Source organism: Ambystoma mexicanum, chromosome 2p, assembly GCF_040938575.1.
Source record: "Ambystoma mexicanum isolate Mex_15411 chromosome 2p, UKY_AmexF1_1, whole genome shotgun sequence".
Lineage (NCBI taxonomy): Eukaryota > Metazoa > Chordata > Amphibia > Caudata > Ambystomatidae > Ambystoma > Ambystoma mexicanum.
In genome coordinates this window covers 1,433,866,924-1,433,889,105 of record NC_090923.1, presented here as the reverse complement: position 1 = coordinate 1,433,889,105, position 22,182 = coordinate 1,433,866,924, and the positions used below count along the sequence as shown (strand labels likewise).

At 41.5% G+C, this 22,182-nt stretch overlaps 1 protein-coding gene across 3 annotated transcripts in view; it reads right to left on the bottom strand.

The window, feature by feature from the left end:
* NOS3 (nitric oxide synthase 3) overlaps window positions 1-22,182 on the bottom strand; it is a 937,759-nt gene that overhangs the window by 550,513 nt on the left and 365,064 nt on the right. The window lies entirely within an intron of this gene.

Sequence of the window (22,182 nt, the reverse complement as noted above, 5' to 3'; positions counted from 1 at the left end):
ATACTTTTTGGGTTGCTCTCTCTGCTTAGCGCGGTCCGTGGTCCATGCGGCGACTGTGTGGGCTCGGAGCCGGCATGCAGACGAGAGCTGTGGCAGAGACCTTTATACCCTGAGCCGGATGACACTGATATCTGCTTGAGCTGAGGAAAGGTGTGCTGGTGTACTGGTGGGCCTATTCTGGTGTACTCCACTTCCTTGCTGAACGACACGCTTCCTCTGCTGCCCACTTCAACATTGAGCGCATGGCCGCATCAGCTGAGGTAAATCACGGCATGATGTTCTACCAGAGGGTGGGGTTGTTTCTTTACAGTGAGGCCTGGTCATGGATGACATCCTGTGTCCTTTTCTAGTAGTGCAGTCAATATTATACTTTATTTCAAGCTGGTTTCATTCATTAAAACTCATTTAAAGAGTTTTATCCGTATGAGCTTTTAATTTTTGGTCATGGCGGTTCAAAGCACTCTTAACATATCTGGTGAACCCTCGTCTATCAATAAAGGCATGGGAATTTTTTAATGCAGCTCTCTACCATTCAGTTCTACAATATCAATACTTGATTCAAGAACTTTATTGTTTCAGGATAATTTTAATGCATTTAAAAATAATATTAAATCAATTAACTGAAGGCTTGATGAGGTGGAAGAACGGGTATCATTTTCTGAGGACAGATTAGAAGGACTAGAACAAATGCAGTATACAATTCTTCATTTAGTCAGAAGTCTCCAATTTAGAGGACAGAAATACGAGAGACAACATCAGAATTTGTGGGGTTCCCGAAAAACGTAGAGCCAAAGGATCCTATCAAATTCCTAGCAGATTAGTTCCCCCAAGTTCTTAACATCAGCTTCTCTCCTCCTCTGGAGCCTCAAAGGGAGCACAGAATTAGACTGTGCTTCTCCACCAACAATACATCACCAAGACCTCTCATTGCATGTGTAGTGCGTCATCAAAAGGCACAGCACATTTTAGTGGCTGAAAAAAAACAATCTCCTTTAAGCTTTCATGGTAAAAACAATAATAATTTATCTGGATTTTTCCAAGGCCACACAGGATAAAAGGAAAAGATTCTTGGACATGAGGCCTGCCTTGAAGAGTTTGGATATTAAATATGGCTTATTAGAACCAGCAAAAGTGCTTATCACACTTTGTGGTATCACCAAAGACCATTTGGATCCTGATATGTTATTTGCTCTCATTAAATCTCTTCAATCCTCGGAAATGGATACTTTGCCCAGTCCAGCTTCTCCATCCACATCTTTTCCTATTGTGCAACAACCACTTCATGCTTATAATTTATCCAGTCGCAATGTATTCAAGTCTGGCAAACCACATCATTCTACAAATAGATCTGATCACAATCCCACTTCAAATTTCACCAAAGGGCCTGACAAGCACCCAGACAAATCCAGACCCCCTATAAAACAAATGCTTGCAGATGAGGCTAACCCCAATAAACACATTTTTTTTGCTTTACCATAAATGGCTTGCTAATTTTAGCATTTCCCTCAGACTAGATGTTCAACTTTGTATCCTTGCTCGACTAGCTCTGTTGGAGCTCACTGATTTATTGTGCTCTGCCTTGTTTTCACCTATGGCAGCTCATTTGAATTTTTCTGAGTTCATTTGATGTTATACATATTCATTTCTTATATATCCGTGTTTTTATTACGTGTATTGTTATTATCTTTCTCATTATGTTCCCTTTCCTTTTGTGTGTTCCATTCCCGTCAATGTGATTTGTTGCTCTCTGGATTTGTTTGCTGATTATTATGTACCTTATCAAGTGCTAATCATTCTCCAACTTTACATACCACTAAGCAGATTATTTATCTTTACACCTAGTATTATTTATTTATTTATTGGGCATTTATAATGCACCTATACACAATGTATTTCAAGGCACAAGTTCATTGATAATGATTCCTCCAAATGTATTTTATAATGAGTATTAAAGTTATGTCGTGGAATGTTAAAGGTTTGAATAACCCTATAAAGAGACAAAGGGCCTCATTAGGAGTTTGCCGGTCCAGAAACAAGGGTGCCGGTAAGCTCGATGGAACCCTTGTTTCCGGATCGGCAAACTTTGTGTCTACTTGCCGTGGCGTGTGCCTGACAGGTCTGACACTGCCGGGTGCAGTGGCCACGGTAGGCAGACTCTTCATGGGAGCAGCGGCACCATTGCTAACAGTGCCAGTGCTCCCGTGTCCCCACCGCCATAGACATCTACAGAACTCTATGGAAATGGGGACTAACAATTTGCTGGTGCCTGACTTCCCAGGCCGCTGGACTCGTAATGAGCCGGTGGCACCGGGAAGTCAGGCGCCGGTAAATTGTTAGGAAAAGTAAGGTAGAGATGGCCTGCATCCAAGAGACTCATTTAGAATCTACTGAAGAAAACAATAAGATGATTAGATTACGGGTAAAGCATTTATTTTTTGCACTAGGTAATGATATAAAAAGGTGGTGTTTGTATTCTCATCCATAAAAGAACTTCTTTCCAAATAATTAACAACATAACCCTTTCGGTCGCTGGTCAATTATAAAAGCTAAAATTAATAACTTACCAGTCACAATTCTTAATATTTATGCTCCCAATGTCCCTGATCCTTCATTTTGGTTTAATTTGAAACAAATGCTTTTCAGCAAACATTACAATCGGCTTATTGTGTGTGGTGACTAACTGAATTTGTGACTTCACTTTTGACCGGAAATCTGATACTAAATTCATTAACTCAAAATCACACAAGAAATTTATAGATGACCTTGCCCTTGTCGATACTTTTTCTCTTTCCCCCATGATTCCTTTTCCAGATTTGATCATGTCTTTATCAACCCATCACCTGAGTCTAACATCATTCACTCAGAAATAGGTCCTATAGTTATTTCTGATCATGCCCTGGTCTTTACAGTCCTTGAATGGGAATCACAACTTAACCCCACCTCTCAATGGAGGTTTAACTCCTTTTTATTAAATGAGCCTACTTTTATTCAGCAAATAAACATCTGTTCTGAATTCTTCATTAATAATGATCAGCTAGATACTTCCATCCATAATAATTTGGATCATTTAAGACTACATTATGTGGCTTTATTATATAATATGTTGCTTTTCAAAAGAAACAAAATGAAAAAATACAGCATGATTTACTTCAGTAAATTAAACGACTTGAATCATTGTACTACAACCACCCTTGGATACTATTTTTAAACCCCTTTTATCTAAACGCATTTAATTCAATAAATATAATACCAACAAAGCTGTATGGTGGGTCTAATAAATCCGGTAAGCTATTAGCTTCCTATCTCAAAAGAAAAAAAGAGAAATATATCATTACTTCCATTATTAACTAACAAGGCATTAGAGTTACTGGATTAGAAAAAATTAATAATTCCTTCTTTGATTTCCACTCTCAACTTTATTCGTATGATCAGACTATTCTTAATGAGAATATTTGTGATTTATTGCATACAAATAAGAACATTAGTGATAGCCCAGTAGATTTATTCTTTTTAGACAGCCCTATTCCATAACAAGAAGTTCAAAGAGCTATGCTAGAGCTCGAAATTGGCAAAGCCCCAAGGGCGTGATGGTTTCCCCATTGATTTTAACTTATCATGTGTTCAGCTATACTTTCTCTGTAACTGTTACACCTTTTAGACGTTGGTCCTTGTTCTACAGAAGAAGGCTTAGGTGGAGCAATACAACGTTCTGCCGCACCGAGGACAGCCGATCCCGGCTATACGAGCATCAGCAGTCTAGTCTATTCACGTCTGCAACTGACACCGGTAGCAAGTCATGTGATCCCATGAAAGCCCCAGCAACGCTCTCCTCGAAGCGTTGCTACTGTTTGCAGAGGCGCTCCGTAAGTTTGCATCCAGGGCAATTCGGATTCCTCTGAACTTGCTGCTCTCCCTTTCCTATGCTAATCTCTTTATTTGTTCTCTACCGCTACCTCAGATTACCTTTACAGCATCAGCTCTTCCCGATCCTCTTGAGTCCGCTCGTACTTCTGGGTCCTTCTGATCCAGCCGATCCTCTTCGCCTCTTTAAGCAATCGGGTGAAAGCTCGGTCCCAGTCCATTCTAAAACAGTGAGTTACCGCTTTCTTCGACCTGCACAGTCTCTCCCCATTGCCTTTACTTACTCACCTCCACCTTTTAGGAACCTCCAGAGTATTTGGGGTCCAGATCTCAGACGGATTCCGTATCCATGATGTTTCATCATCCCATTTAACACCTTTTCCTGTATTGAAAATCCCGTAAAATCTTACTCCTTCCGTTCTACCTCTGTTACATTACTTCTGTCAGCTCACATACTCACCTTTCATTTTCCTTACTATGTAGAACCCAGGCCTCCATACCACAGAGATTCAAGTCTGAAGGATTCCATCCACCCGAGGGACTTCCACCCATTTCGTCCAGGGTTTTATTCCCCAGAGGGTTTCCCTGGGGTTCGTGCTCCTTCCCCCACTGGCTGTCCCGTTACGGTGGGGGAGCAGGATCCTCAGGGAGACTCTTGCATTCTGCCGTTGCTGCTCCCGGACCGACAAACCGACCAGGTTAGTCCAATTTGTTTGATATTCCGATTTGAGCCTGCCTTTATCACTCATAATATAACAGTAACTCCTTGAACTATTTAAACATTTTACTTCTCTAGGTCATAGCTCAGGTTCCTTTGGTGAAACTTTATTAATTTTATTTCCTAAACCAGACAAAGACCCGTCATATATTAAGAACTACCGCCCTATTTCTTGAATGCATTCAGAATCAATTTTGGCTAAAGTTATTGCTAACAGATTAGATTGCATAATGCCCAAGCTGGTCAATACCAATCAATCAAGTTTCATTAAAGGTCGATATGCTTCCTCAAATAATAGAATTATTTTTAATGTCCTCTCTGATGCACAAAAAGCTTCCACTGCTCTTATTCTTTTTACATTCTATGCTAAGAAAGCCTATGATAGAGTCTCTTGGCCATTTATGTTTGAATCTTTGTTATGATACGGATGTAGTCCTACATTCTCTAAATTCATTGTACTTTTATATTCTTCCTTTCTACTAAACATTTTATTAATGACTTGTATTCTGAGTCCTTCCCCATCTCATGGGGAACTTGGCAAGGCTGTCCCCTTTCTTCTCTACTTTTTATTGTGCCAATGGAACCTCTCCTTCAAAGCATTTACGTTAATGAAGACATCAAAGGCATTGTCATAAATGACGTCTCCATCAAGTTTTTCTGCTTATGCTGATGATGTCTTACTTTATCTTCCAGATCCCTCCACATCTATTCCTGCACTATGGATCAATTTTCTAAAGTTTCAGGTTACAAGTTACATTTTGACAAATCTGAAATTCTCCCTATTACTAATTCTTTCATCATGTCTAATATTTCCTTATTCAGCATGAAACGGTGCTCTTCTTCTATTAAATATTTGGGTATCCATATTGTTAAAGACATTCCCTCTACTTTACCTCTAAACCAAAATACAAGTATTGATCAAATAAATTCCACTGTCATGGTGGGGCCACTTGGAATCTATCAAATTGACGCTTCTATCTAGTATTCTTTATTATCTTTCTATGATCCCAGTTTTGCTACCCATTTCATTCTTCAAGAAAATAGACAAACCTTTATCTAAATTTTTATGGAATAATTAAACTCCCAAAATTGCTATTAATAAATTTAAGATTAACAAAATGGATGGTGGAGTTATATTCCCAGATTTGCTTAAATATCAGACATCTTTCTTATTACGACAAATCATTCTGTTTCACGTTAATGAATCGCAATTAGTTGATGCCCCTTCTAGGATCAAATTGTAATCAAAGCTCATAGCCCCCCTATCATTTCTCCCAAACATCTTCTTAGCCTGGTATTAAAAAGCACCTGCTTCTTTATTCTTGGAAAAATGCATGGAGTAGCCTAATTTCATGCTCGCTCAGCGTTCCAAGCTCCTGCTGGCACCCTTAAATGGTTTAATAAATTCTTCCCTTCTTGAAACCAAACATGATGTGTTGCTAACAGGGTATTCCGTTGCTATCTTTCCAGTTAAACATGTATTCCTTTACAATGTACATATACCTTTTCCCAAACTTTGTGTTCGATAGAATCTCAAAAATGTAGACCTTAAAACCCATACAACTCTTACTAACCCAGTCACTAGAGCTATCCCCTTTTGCTGCCAAAATGTTCCCTCAAAATATGTCGAATTCATAACGAGTTCCCTTTCCACTAAAGCTTCTAAACTATATTTCATCCTTAACCAATTCCAAGAAAGTAGTGATCCCCTCTCCAAAATAACTACGCAATGGGAGCGAGACTGGAATTTACAAATTTCCTCAGACATTTGGGTTACAAGTTGGGATCAATGTTATTCCACTGCCAATTTAACACAATCACACTATTTCTTACTGCATAGATCATGCCTAATACCTCTGAGAGTGGCAAAGATTTCCAAAGCTACCCAAAATGTTTGCTGGTCGGGCCAATCTCCTTCCGCTGACTTTGCCCCATCTATATTTAATTGTTAGTATAGGTCTCATTACAAGTATGGCGGTAAGCGGTAAAATTGGTGGTAACTCCTAATTATAAGGACGGGCATGAAGTGGTGGATTTACCTCCAGGAAAATCGAGGTAAATTCTGCCACTCACCGCCGTTAAATCGGCAGAGTTGGCGGAATTACTGCAGCATAAATTCCACCACGGTAATTCCGTCAATAAAGCCCCAGTCCAATGGACTCAAAAATAATGGGGAATTACACTGCCACCGCCACTTGTAATCTGGCAGTGATTCCACTGGACCAAGTGACGGTAACAGTAATTCTGTTGGGTGGTATTTTTCTGGCAGATTTACTCCCAGGATACCACCCAACTTGTAATGAGGCATTATGTCTTTTCTTTTTGGGTACATATCTGTAAAAGCTTACAAAATATGTTTTCATTTAAAGAATCACTTTCACTGGGTAATTTAATGATTGGCAAATTAGTTAATCCCTTTATGGCACCAATTTCCTCACCTGATTTTTTAAACTTCTTTATTTATGTTGCCTTTTCATTTCTTCACCTGATTTTTTAAACTTCTTTGTTTATGTTGCCTTTCATCTTATTGTGACTAATTGCATAATCCAATCCACAATTGGATTATTGTAACAGCTTGCTGATGGTAACCTCTCAGGGTGATTTGAAGCAGTTACAAATGGTTAAAAATGGGGCCGTTAGGGCAGTCTTTGGCCTGTTATTTATTTTCTGATTTGTTATGCTTACTAATGTAACAATATTACTTGTAAATTTGTATTTTCTTTCTTGACATTTAATTTATAGACTCTTTAATTTATTGTATTGTTAATGAAAATACTAATAAAACTATTTAACTGAAAAGAAACCTGATCCTAGATGGATGTTGCCGCAACAAACTTGAACTGTCTGTATTTGGATGACCCTGTATTTGGATGAACCTTGGACAAACTTGACAAAAGATTTGTCTGATGTTCGACCAAATGGCTTAGAGAAGGGGGGGCATTCATTATCAGGCAGTTTCAAGAGAAGCAGTAAGTCGTTGCTGGAGGCAGGCTTTAGACATTTAGGGAAGGCTTCATAAATAGGTGTCCAGTAGATGTAGGAAGCAGTGGAGTAACTTTACTGAAAATGTTGGGGGGATATGACAACTGAATGACAGGGGTGGGGTGAAGGGAGGGTGGATGGTGGCTCTGAGGGTAGGTTTCGGCCAAATTGTAAAAAGAAATTTGGTTGAATGGTAGATTTGACCGAATTTGGTCATCACCATTAGTTCGAAGCCAAAGATACCGAACATGAAGAGCAGTGGCCCCCTCAGCCCATGTTCAGTATTTTTGGCTTTGGTGGTTGCTGAGGTGTCCCCCGCTTCCTCAGCATTGGTGGCAGGGGACCCAACAAAAAAAAAGAAGAAAAGGGATGCTGCAGCATCAGATCCGACCCGCGTTAAAGGGATGGATCTGACGCTGCAGGTTACAGGAGAGGCAGCGGATGGAGAAAAGGTAAGTGGGGGTTTTATGGGTGTACTGGCAGTTTGAGGGGACATGGGTTTGGTTTTTTGTACCAAGGTAAAAACTTATTTGCAGCAAAAATGACTACGGTCATTTCCGCTGTGATTTTGTACGTCGGTCAAACAACCTAAATCCCTGAGGGATAACCCTAACTACTACACCACAAGAGTCCATTGCTGATGCTCTGTTATAACTTTCATAAGACTGGGGGTGTATCTTTAAAATTCAATTGGGCCCCTACACATCTTCAGCCAGCCTGCCATGCACCCGGTGACAACATAACATTCACAAACTTATTTCCACTAGAACATGCAAGCATTATTTATCATTCATTGAGACATAAAAGGCAACACACATATGCTTGCACACACTCTCACTCATACACAAATGCACCCTGCACCTCCACTGGCATACACTGTGTGCACACAAAATGTATATGTACATTTACAATAACACATGGAAACGGTGGCACAACGTCCATTGAGCAGACCAGACTTTATCACCCCCTGATACCTGAAATTCTGGGCGATGTTGACTTGACCTAGCTGAACTATAAAGCCATGGTTGAAAGGACCAGATTCACTGGAATGTCAGCAATTTGCCTGATTTTTCCTTTCATGCAGAAACCATTGGTAAATGCAGTGCAGTGGGTGGCCAAGTATAATTTGTATAGATGTTTAAATGCCATATATCTCCAAAATTGGGTTCTTCACAGCACCTTATATGTCTACGTGCTGACAGATTTTTTCTACAAGATTCTGACTGATTAAAATTAAGGTATGTTTTCCTGTGTTCAAATGGCTCCAAGCAGTGGAGTACCGAGCGGGAGAGTCGCAAGGGGGTGGTCAAGCTGCCCCCCCCCCGTAGCTCTTTTAAGAGCCAGACCGGGACATTTCTCATTGGGACACCTCTCCCATTCGGAACCTCAAAGAGGGTGCCCAACGGCAAAAGTGTCCAGCTGGCAGGACAATGTGTGCTGATCAATTCCTGCTCAGCACACTCATTGTCCTGGCAGCAGGACACCTTACCCGTTCTGGATGGTAGAGGTGTCCCGCTGGCAGGACAATGTCCCAAGGAGCGCCGGGCAGCAGAAGGTCCTCACGTTGCTCTATATCAACAGAGTATTACAATGTGAGCCATTAGGCACTGATTGGAGGGAGGGGACGACTATTAGCAGGGACTTTTGTCCCTTTAGAAATGTGAATGGGAGGGAGTGATCAGAAGTGAGAAGGGTGCATAATGTTGCATGCTTTATGAAATAATGACTATGGCTTTAAAACCCAAGGAGGATTTGTTAGGCTCACATTAATCTGCATTATGCTATTGTGTCTTTGCATGCAGAATGGGGAGAATGAAACTAAAGCCATACTCCCATTGCTCAACATATTTCTATGACAATGTATATAGTGTATGGTTAGTTTTCTATGAAAGGCTACTTTATTATGTAATGTGATTTGCTTCCAATGTATTGCTATAAATAATGATATGTTATATGTATTATATAAATAATAAGCACATGAAATGTAAAGCAAAACCTTAATAAATATCTATATCAACTAAGCCTGGAAAGATGTGCACGGTCACTTAAATTGTCCACATCCCAGTTTCACCATTTAACCATGTGTGTGATCCTGAACACATTAATTAATCACACTGTGCCTTATCTGCAGCTCTGTAAGTGATTCTGATTCATTTCAAAGCTTATGTTAATGTATCGTGCTAGTATAATGGAAAAGGCTAATGGCTATAGAGTTGCTCCACATATAACAATAGTGCAATTTAGGTATTTTGCACCACAAAGTTATTTGTCACTTGGCTTATTTATGGCAACTTATTCTAAAGTCACTTCCATGGTGCCTCCAAGTATCAAAGACTGATGATGCGCCTTGCAGGGTCCTTTTCTGTGAAGTCACTTCTGTACCTCTGCTCTGCTTTCAAATGCTGCCCGGGCCACGTCTCATGTTACACTGGCCTAACCTATTCGCACTCACGCACCTCCAGACAGAAACCAGGAAGCTGAATGAGCTTCCTAGTTCCTGTCTGTATGTCGCACGAACACAAAGCCGGAAAGCGATGCTCTGTGCCGATGGCCCCCGGAAGTGCTGCTGCTAGCGTGACAGCACAAGCGCCAGGCCCTGCAACACCCAGTTCAGCACCCTGGCTGCTGACTTTGAGTCAGGCCAGCCAAGGTGAGGGACTGAGCCATGCATCGCATCCCAGCACTGAATGTGTTGCAGCGCGGCTGCCAGGCATCTCTGCATTATGTAATGAGACAGCTCAAGCCTTGCTGAGCACCCCAGCCGGGCTTGCGCTATCCAATTACATAATTGTTGATTGCAGCCCCCCTGCCCTCCCTCCAAAAGATGGGGGGGGGGGGCAAAAAGGCATGCCACAGAAGTTGGGGGGGACAAAACCCCCTGTACCCCCCTATAATTACGGCCATGGTAGGAATAAGGGTACGGAGAGGTAGTGAGTGATCTCACTGGGACCCAGCCAGAGAGTGAAATTTAGGGGTGGTTTTGCTGATGCCGAGCTCTGTGACAAATTCAATGATTTGAAATGGGTGAACAACACCAGTACCATCACAAGGGACCCGGGGAAGGCGGGTACCCACCAGTCAGTGTCCATCTCTTGAAGCAAGTGGAGGAGACACATACCATCAAATGACACTTGGAGGGGGCGTGTGGGGAACTGTGAAACCAAGAGTGTGGCTTGTGGGACAGACATGCTTGCCTGATTTTGCTGGGAGGGAGCAACAGAGATTTGGGGAGGTGGGTGACGGAAGCCATTTAGTACATGTCTCTTAAAGTGAGTGGACTAGACATTTGCCATTGGATAACACAGAGTAGGCATGAAACCCTGAGGGTAACACTGTGAAAGGCACATTAAAGGAAAGGCTCTGATTTTGCAGAGAGGGAGCAGCAAAGATTCTGGTAAACAGGTGGCACCCCAGTCAGAGTACTTTGATTGAAAAGAGTAGGTAAGACACATTCCATTGGGGAAACCTAGGAGATGCAACAGGATGAGCTGCAAAACCTCAAGGGCAGCTTTTGGCAGGGGCACCCTCATTGGACTTTGCTTGGAGGGAGCAGCAGATATTTGTGGAGGCTGGTGACTCACATTTGGACACATTGGGATCTTCATGCCAGGACTCAAACAAGCTAGAGGCAGGGGGAGATGTGCTGCTCGTGATATTTCACTCCTGTAGCAGCACTTGTGGTGTGCACGGAGGATGCCAGAAATGCACATGATCAAGTGAAGGTATCGTCCCACTCAGGAGCACACCCTCCAACACCTGTCACAAGTCACTCTGGAGTACACGTGCTAGTACATAAAAAAGCATTTGTAAGGCACCATGACACTGAACATTGACAGAAACCACAGGAGGAGGTTGCACTTTCAGTTCCATCCATTATCTCAAGGCCAGAAGGGGGAGGTGTGCAAATCTTACCAAATGAAGATCAGGCAAGAACAGATGGAGAGCTTGAACAGCAGGTGGCGATTGAAAGTCACGGGTTACTAGTTCCACCACCACTATCCATAAGGCCAGGCAGTAATGATGGGGAGATGGATGATAAACAAGGCAAAAATCATGCTGCTCCAGATTCAAGATGGAAGCAGCATTGCTGTTGAAAAAGGAGAATGAGACTATAGATGCAGAGACTGCAGTATTACGACAAGATCCTCCCAACTGTATACATTCTCTTTGAGAAACAAACTTCCTGTCGCAAATCAGAACATTATGGCATCCAGAACACCACCACCATGTTTATGCTCAAATGAACCCCAGCCTCTGACCCCATACTCTCAGACAAGCAACATAGCTACACAATTACCCCTGGAAATACTGCAGTTGTGTAAGTGCTTGGGAGTGGAACACCAAACTCTATCCCCTGTATCCCAGTGGTACATAGCAGTGATCTCCCATTGAATCAGGGCAGTGTCATGGAAGTGTTTAATCCTGGCAAACAATATAGGAACGATGACAGTTAGCACGTGGTCAATGCTGACCTGGCTATAATCTCTTGCTTTATACTTTTGTAAAAAAAATAAACTGGATTCTGGTGCCTTGTGGAAAAAGCTGATCTCCAATGGAAAGTTCCCTGCCAACATTCTTTCTCCCACAAACCCACAAAGCTATTCCAGAATTGTGCAACAAGATTATGACTGAAGTAAGGCAGGCACTACAGCAGTCAGTGTGGCAAAAAGTCCACTTCACCAAGGACATGTGGACCAGTGGTCAGAGCATTGACTACATGGCCTTAACAGCAAACTGGGTGGATTTTCAATCCTCCACAGCCAAGAGGGGTCCCAGAATAACTCAAGGGGTTAGCAGCAATTTAGCACCAGGCAACAATGTGCATGCATGGGTTTCAGGGCAGCCTCATACCGGGAACTAAAAAATATGATAACATCTACCCGGTCCTCAGAGAATTACAATGGTTACCCTTCCCAGCTAGGATACACTTCAAAACGGTGTGCATCACATGTAAGGCAACTACTGCTTGAACACCTACCTACCTAGCCATACAGCATGCAGGTTTAGGTGGGTTGCGGTTCTGTAATAGACAGACCATTTTAAGGCTTAACACTAAACTGGCATCCAATGAGAACCATCAGGAAATGGGCTGTCTCTTGCTATGCCCCAACCTGCTGGACACCATTTTGGTCAGATTTAGGACTACTTAAAATCTCCCACAGTTCACAAAGTAAATCATGGCTTTGCTCTTCAGAGAATATCAAGGGCCACTGAAGGTTGGCTAATCCTAGGTATATACCACCCCTTGTGTTTTGGGATAGTCAAGCTACTATAACCTTTAACCGTTGCTTCCACCGACCTCTCTTAATCGCAAATTATTTGTAAAAACGCTCTGTTGCTTCCTGGTCAATTTTGCACTATATAAATAAAAAAACTAAAAAGAGGAGAGGGATTTTTCCGTAGTGCTTGTGGCTGGGAAACAGATAGCTGTAGGTGAGACTGAAAGGCCCTGACCTGCTTCTGACTTACACATGATGTTGACTCTATAGTCCATCGTCGTAATGTTTTCAAATGCATGTACTGCCTCATGACCACACCACTTGTCAATTGTTCTTATGTTCTCCCACAGAGCAAAGCAACCCACTAAAGCTCTGTGGCTCTTTCACAGGGTGCAGACACCCACTAACGTTATCTGGTTCTTTCACAGGGTGCACCCAACCACTAAGGATCTCCAGATCTCCAACAGATTGCAGTGGTATTACCCAAATTGTTTGTTTACAATTGTTCGAATTAACAATTGACCGAATTTAAAGGGTCACCATTGACCTTTTCACAATTGACCGTATATATATATATATATATACATATATATATATATATATATATCTCGCTTTGGTAATATATAATGGGTTTTGGGCGGGTTGGGTTGGGTGGGGAGTTGCTGGGGGTTTCCCCCCCGCATATATGTTACAATTGACCTTCACAATTCGGTCAATTGTGAAAAGGTCAATTGTCATTCGAACAGTTGTAATACGAACAATTCTGCAGTCACTCTCTCGAGTGGGGAGTCACCTTGCGAGGACAGTCCCTCCCTCATTAATACCAAATTCCCCCCTCGCTCAAAGCCAAGGGAAGAGCGGTGGAGCACCATGTGCCTTCTCTGCCACAACTATAGTCCAGTTCCCCCAAGCTAACAGATTGCCCTTAATATAGACAGTTGGTCCCTTCCTGCCTCATTATTTAGTACATGGGGTGTTGCCAGTGGTGCAGTGCCCTCAACCACTTTTTGGGGCAGCACAGCAACAGTGACCTGCCTCTAGCCACAAAGGCCCATCCCACTGGCACCACCTCAGCAAGCTGGATGTGTATGGGGGTTTGGTCACAGGATGCCTGATGACTCCACTGTTCTGCATCCTGTCATTAGGATGTGCTAGAACCCTCTCCCTCATTCTCACCACCCTAAAGGGGCAGCTGTGGCTGCATAGACACTAACAGTCTGCATATGAACTGAAAGCCTGTGCACCTGATACACTTTCCTGTGCCAGCGGCACACATGGTTCCTCAAGGCTGTCATCCCTAGGGCGTGGCACTTGCTGCTTTCCTTCTGTCCAAGCCTGACACTGTTTCCAAAGCCTTCACTGTGCAGAAGACCTTGGGATCCTCTCCCTTGTCTTCCCTGTTGGCAGGGCAAAGTAATCCCACTCCAAGGACACTGTGGGCTGGATAAGGGTGTGGGGGGCTTCAGTTGCCCACTCCTTGGGGCTCCTCCTGTCCTTACATTACCCTCTCCTTCATGGCAGAAGCAGAAATAGACTCCTCTTCCTCAACCACCTCCACTTTTACTCCTTCCCCTGAGGTAGGTCCACTACTTGCTGCGGCACCTTTGCAGGCTATACTTCCCCCGTATGCACATCCCTCTCTTCCACAGCGGTACCATGCCCTGCTGGGTTGGGACAAATTCCTCCTCTATGCCCTCCCCCCAAGACAGTTGTCCCAAATTCCCCCACCAGTGTGCTTTCTGTGGCTGCTCCCGCTCGCACATGAGGAACATGCCCTCCTGCTTCAATGCCTCCACTGGCTCTGTGGGGGTATACACATGAGAACCGCCTCTCCAGCCTCTGGGGCACCTCTGCCTCTATGCTACTTGTCACTGCTGAGGTCTCCCCTGATGGCCCTGCCTCCTCTCTGAATACTGGGGTTTACCCTATACCACAGCATTTCCAGCCGACTCCGAGGATATGCGATGCTGTGTGAACCAGCGCACACAAAGAGCATGAGGTTCCCCCTCCTCCATCAGGGGGACTCCATCTCCACCTATGAGGTGAAATGCAGCTCCTCATTCTCCCACCAGCTTCTCCGCCTCCCAGCATCGCAGGCACGCCAAGACAAGTGCCACAAATAGCAATGCTGAGAACTGTGTGCACAACCCAAGAACCCAAAATGTATATTAAAATTAGCCCAGAGAGAACCAGACATAACCCCAAGTGTATCAACAGGTGATGAAACAAGTGAACCGACAATCCTATTATTAAAAAACTACCAAACCCAAACCCAACTCTACCGCAATGCAATACAAATACTACTAGAACGATATACAAAACAGTACACAACAAACACATGTGGAAACTGGGAAGTAATAAACAATTTATTTTGTTTTTTTGTGTTCTTTGGGGATAGGAATAGCATAGAAAACCTTTTTGGCTTCTTTAAACTTTATAAGAGGAACGGCATAAAAGAAAAAACTAAGACAACACACTATCACACAATAAACACGCACTAAGACAAAGGGGCACAACAACTAGCTACAAAAACACACTGAAAGCCACAAAACTACACAAAAGATAACCAAGAAATAAAAACTCAACTCCTCACAATACTGTACTAAATCTGCATAATCTCTCAAAACAACCAAAGTGTGAGGTTGCTTTGTGAGACACCTTCCCGCTCAGCCTAGAAAAGAGCTTAATCTTACAGGAAGTGACATGTGTCTTATGTAGGGAGACATTTCCTTTGGGAGATTCTGAACAAACTTGATGAATCACCTGAGAGAGCTGTGACTTGACAGACCGGAGGGTTAAACCAGTTATTCACCACAAGAGCCGTGGTTCCTGATATGATGAAGAATCATTCCAGGAGAATCACAAATTTATTTAGTATAAGTTAAAAATTTGTTTGTGCCAAAAAACGATCCCAAGTTGATGGTAGTGGTGAGAGTAGGTAGAGTACGAAAAGAAAAGGAGATAGTGAGTGTGACAGAAGGAGAACTGAATCTAACCTTGCGTCTGTAAGACATTTCCAAAATCCCAGTAGAAAACTAAAATTAGTTAGAGTAGGGAAAATGAGGCAGCCCCTGAGGGAGTTTAATTAGAGAGGGGAACATCTGCCTTTGGGCCCTCATCTCTACAAGACAGAAAATGAGGTATTAGGGGGTCAATCTTCTCTGTATAGTAACTGCGGTAATGGAAGCCTGGTTTATGGAGGAGGTGCTTAGTAAGACGAGAGAGGGATGGCCCTAGGGCCCATGAAAATATCAATAAAAACTATTGAACCGCCACTGAGATTGGGAGTAAATATGGTGCCATAGTTGAGGCAGGAGCCCAATGAGATATATACTGATATATACTGATTTATACTGATACGAAGGAAGAAATATTTACTAACGACTCCAGGTAAGTATAAAACCAGCATGTGTATTCTTCCATTTTAGGTTACAGGCAGGGCTCCATATAAGAATTTGAGGGGGAATATTTTGGAAGATTGTGATTGTGAAGTAAAAGTATATTTTAGTGAGTAAAATGTAGTTCTCATTCCATTCCTCAATGACATAACTTGAAGCAAGGAGAAATTTGATTTAATTTTACAAACATAGTATTTCTTGAATTCTTTGTAGCTAGCCATTCTTGTAAATTTAAAGAAGCATATTATTATTGAGGCTATCTTCCACTGAGGCAGCACTATAGCACGGGTCCTCTTTGTAAGGGTACCGCTCGTCTACTGATCTGAAAACATCATTTGTGTGAGTTCTGGGCTGTTATTAGGGAGTAAAAGAGGCAGGCATGTTGGTTATCTGGAGCCTTGGTTAGTAAAGTAGTTAAGCAGTACATAGTCGGAGGCACTACATCAGACCCACACCATCATCCATCTCAGGGCTGACTCTCGCAACTCTAGTACACTCACTCTCTCGTAGCATGCATTAAACTCTCCCAACATTTCACATTCCGACATAAGGTAGAATATCACACAGCCTCCACTTCAAAGACTAGCACAATATTATTTGACAGATTTCCCAGGGGGGTATAGAATGTTGAAGTCTTTCATTGCAATGTGCTAACTTGAACAATACAGTATTTGGACAGTGCAATGGATAGAAAGATTAGAGACCTTCTCCAATGGTTATTGCCACTGAACTGGAAAGAGGCAAAGTAACATTGAGAGGGTATGAAGCAGTTGAGGCAGAGTTGAGCATCTTGCTCTGCATGTGTGCCAAGCAGTCTGCAGCTTGTTCACAAGAACCAACCTTCCCTGAAGACTAAGGTGTATGTGCCTTCCTCTTTTACTCCGGGAAATCAGGCCAGCACTTGGGGAGTATTTGGGAGGTTCATGGGTGCGACAATGGGGCATTTTAGTGCTACTTGTTTTAATATATACATTTTTTAAGTTTCTCTTTTGTATTCCAGTTAGAATTGCATGCCTGGACTTTTGACTTTCAGCAAGACTTTCTGATGAGACAAGTGGTCATCTCTGTCCTCCATGCAGGCTGCACATAATGATACACATAGATGTTTCAAAGTTCATCATTACTGTACTTAAAAAAGGAAATAAAATGAAGCGGTCCGCTAACCAGTCAAAAATGTCAAAACAACTAATAAACTTGCTGTTGCATAGATCGATTGAAAATGTGACTGGTTTGACATGTTACCCTTTTCTTTTTCCCGCTGTCAGTCGCATTTCAGCAGGGAGTTGAACAATAGTTCTCTTCCGGATAACTAAAATGTCCTTTTTCAGCCCCAAGGTTCCTACTTTCACATTTTCTGATATGAAAGGAAAGGAAAGACCATGATATTTCTTTTCATTATTCTCACAAGAACTATCTTTTGATACGTTTGCTGAAATACTGGCTTTTCTCATATTCAGAGGCATATTATTTCGAGGCTGGAAAATGAAACATAAATGTGACCTAAGTGTAAAAAGAGCTGTCAGTGAAGTGGCTGAGAAAAGCAATTACGGTCCTTGGTTGCTCAAGCAAAAATATTAATAGGTAAATTTGGTAAATTTACAATAAAACACGTTCTGACCTCCTATCATCAGAAGGTCATCCAATTTTGCCCTATGGGTCTGAAGCACTAATTCCAAAAACTGTTGCATGGTGGGACAAACTGGATTCATCTTTTTGGAAGCACCCCATTACCTCTAATTTGCTTTGAACTAGGCTCCTTGTCAATGCACTCATATGTCACTTGGAAATATTGCACATTTCTGCGTAAATGTCTCCTATCCTTGAATCGTTCAGACATTTTAGGCAAGGTGGCCTCTCATCTGTTAAACCGGAATCAGGCATTCTCTCAGATCTGGTGTAAATTCACCATGAATGTTCTGGCCGATGCATCAATTGATTTAGAACTACTTTTGACTAATGAAGGTCGTGCAAAAATGAAGATCCATCAGCATGACTGGTGCGTTAATCAAAATAGATGCCTAGTCTACAAGGATCTTGATCGAAAGTTGTTTGGTCATAAACGCTATAGAGTCATGGCTATTATCTGGTCAAATTTCGTTGTCCAAAAATCTGACAGAAACTTCTTCGCTTCCGCCTGAATCTATGGGCGACTTAAAAGCAGTGTCGATTTTGTAAAATCCCTGATCAAAAAGAAACTCTGGAACATTGCCTAGTTTATTGTCTTCAATTGACTTCTATTCGCAAGATTTATTTAAAAAAATGTTTTGAGGAACAAAATTTGTACATAAAAAAGGACATGTGGCAATGCATTTTTTCATCATCTTCCTTAACTATCAAGGTAGCCATTGTACAATTTTTGGATGCCATATTTCCTGAAAATTGTCATTGCATTTAATTTGACATTTATAACTGCCTTTGAAAACTGGAGAGTTATACCAGCGGTGACTCTAGTAGTATGTTTATGAGGCTAGTCACTTGCATCTTGCATTTTCTATGTAAGTATTAGATATTTAGGAAGATACTTACCTGTTCATTCTTGTCCCTTTGGTATTGGTTTACTTCTGAATTTGTATATTGTTTTCCTGTGTTTTTTATTTGTTACTAATGTGTCCATCGAAAGATAATTCTAAGGTGTTTACTGTATGGTTTTTTTACTAAGTGTTTGTGAAATTTGAAAGGTTGATTTTTATCAACCAAACAAATAAAAAAAAAGAAAAGCAAGGAAAGGGGACAGAAAACCTGCTGTTGCTGACAATTAAGGATGCCTCCAGAAATCGTGTAGGTGGGGTAGCCACAAAACTAGGGTCGAAGGTCAGAGTATTTACAAGTGTACATACATCATTTAAAATACATTTTTCTTTAAACATAATGCACCATTTGTTCTCTTGCCATACGCAACGATTCAGTTTGCTGTGTGCACTTTATAAATGGGCAATACTTTTGTGGCAGTTATGACCCCCATGTGCAATGCAACGTTTGCCATATCCGGCTTTAAGGTCGCTTTATGTGGAGCCGCGCCATGGTCTAGTAAACCACATATGAGTGAGTCTTTTTTATAGAGAACATACTGAATTGAATTAAGGAAAATAAGGCAAAGAACAATTGCCCCAGAATCACGCAGTGTGGTCAAGAGGGTGAAATTGGTGTTTGAGCTGTGGTTTAGGTAGTAGGCCACGTCATCCCAGTTCCTTCTCGGAGGGATCAAAAGCACAATAGCCGAGGCATAGCTGCATAGTAAGACATTCCGTGGATTACAAATGCACATGCGGTGCTCCCCATAGCGTCATCTGAGTAGATCAGTGCAACTTTACAACTTTTCGCTTAAGAATAACTATTCCAGAAACTGACAAACTCATTCAGATATACTTTACTCTCACATATCAATAGCTAAAATGAAAATTTAAACTAGTGCTTGCTCTCGGGTTAAATGCAGATGACTGAAGTTAGGTGAGCTGCCCATCAGCTATGATGCCTAAAATTCTGCCCACCTTTTCTTGGCTCATTTGTTTCTGATTTTTGTTATGTTTTGTTAACACCAACCTGCTGGGCACAAGAATATCAGGGACTTTGTCAACTTGAATCCATATGTCGGCAATATTCTGTGGGATCAGAAGTTGTGAAGAGTCAAAAAGCTCAAAACCTTCTGTTCAAATGAGCCGTAACGTTGTTCTGCTCTTTCTCTTTTCCTAGTTCTCAGCTGTTTTTTTAGTTCCTTTCTCTTGCCATATTTATCTGCCTACTCCAGAGCACTTAGAAATCGTTATGCGGTTGTGCTTTTCCCTGACTACAATACATTCTTTTTTTAATTGTTTTTATCTGAAATAATCAACTTTTACAATTTCATTTATCACATATCAAAAGAACAAAATTAAGTACAATCTCACAAATTACAACTAATTCAAAAGCAAAGATGGTCTAGACTCAGATGATAGTTTAAAAACTTACTAACATAAACATCTTACTAAAAAACAAAACAGAGAAAAATATAACAAATATGATCAGTAAAGACCCCTAGCATAAAAAACATTAACAATCAGCTTCCATCAGGAAACGTTTCAGCAGTCAGACTTGATTTCATTATTCAAGTTGATGTTTGAATCCTCGAGTTTTAAACCTCGCAGGAACTTAACAGTCCCAATTCTAAGAGATATCAAAAGGCCTGAGAATATAATTTCCCGCATATGATCAGTCGATAGTTCTCTAAACATCATTAAAGGTTTTCCAAGAAACTGTTTCCAATTGTGTACTGGTATTTTTGGCAAAGTCGTGATGGCTAATTATTGGAGTCTGTAGCGTGGCTTTGTAAAGCACTTCCGATGCAATCCATGACTGACTGTGTACCTGATCCTTGATGTCAATGGTAGGGTATGAATCTTTCCTATATTTTTGTAACTCTGGTCACTTCCGTCTTGGAGACAGAATGTTGGCTTGATGTCCCAAGATGGGCAGATGGATGGGGCAGAGGCATCATGGTGTGAAGCCAGAGCATCTTGGATTCCTTGTGATTTTTGGCAAACTATTGCACGGTATCTGCTGATAGAGTGAGGTCTGTCAGTTCAAGGAAGATTCAGAAAAGCATTTTGGAGGAGTTGGCAGGTTTTTGATGCTGGTCTGGAAATAGGATTATTTTACTCTAAACAGAGCTTATGTACAACCCATATTGAGGAGAAATCATGCAGTGCAGTCAGTGCATGATTTCCTCCAGCATCTTTCCAGATTGAAGCCTCATCTTTTCATTTTTAGCAGATTAGTCCTTTCAGTGTTTGAGTGGTGTGCAATGTTAGTACCTGGGATTCCCTTTCCCTCTGGCTTCTCAAGCATATCAGAGTGGAGGGTTTGCCGAAGTGAACGATTAAATGAAGGTGTCCGAGCAGACAGGATTAATGGTTCTGTACAGTAAGATATCTGCCATGTACCCCGAGTGTAGGACAGAAGCCAAATTCGCACACAGGTTGAAGTTGATGAAGATACGGTCAAAGGTAGAGAGACGCTGATATTAGAAAATGTTGAGCGTATTGTTTATTCATAACAGGAAGTCTAGTCTGCGGTTTGTGTCATGTTACTTTCATTAAGGCTGTCCATGTCTGCAGCTATCTTTTCAAAAAAAGAGTTTGAAACTTCATAGGCCCAGAAATCCAGATTACCTAGTCAAGCATGCTCCAATGGGACCAAGTTGACAAGGTCAATCAGGATGATGGCATGTCTTCTGGGGCAATTGGTGGCAGCACACTTGCATACACATACATTGTAGCATTTATTTATTTATTTATTTCAATATTTGTTGCTCGCCATACACCTGAAGGCCTCAGAGCGCTGAGAGACAAAAATAGAACATATAACAACACAACCCATCACTCCAAGAAGGCTTAATCTATTCCTTTATTAAACAGGAATGTTTTGAGATCCTTTAACAATTTTGAAAAGCATTGACAGACACTCCGTACAAGGGGTAGGTTGTTCCATGCCTAAGGAGACCAAGCATCAAAGCTTGTGGCTCCTTACCGTGTCAATTTAAAACATGGTTGGCTAAGGGATATGCCTTCATTTGAGCTAAGAGCTCTAATAGGGGTTTTAATGTGTATTTGATTCTTCAAGTAACGTGGAGCAGGCCCGGTCACACATTTCTTAGTTAGTGTTAAACTTTACGTTTGATGCAATGTTGCACCGGGAGCCAGTGAAGATCTCATCTCAGAGCGGTAACATGTTTGCCTCTCTTGAGGCCTTGAATAGCTCTAATCGCACGATTTTGTACGGTCTGTAGCTTCTTAATGTTCTTTTTGAAGTGCCCACCAACAGGCTATTACAACAATCCAAACGCAAATTCATCAGAGCGGTAGCCAATAATGCTCTGTTTTCTTTTTTTTTTTTTTATTTTTTTTTTTAAATATTTATTTATAATATATATAATATATACAACATATCAGCCACAACAATACTACAGAACCAAATCATAGACAAGAAAAAAAAAACATGAATGAACTTAAAAGAAATCATTGAACACGTT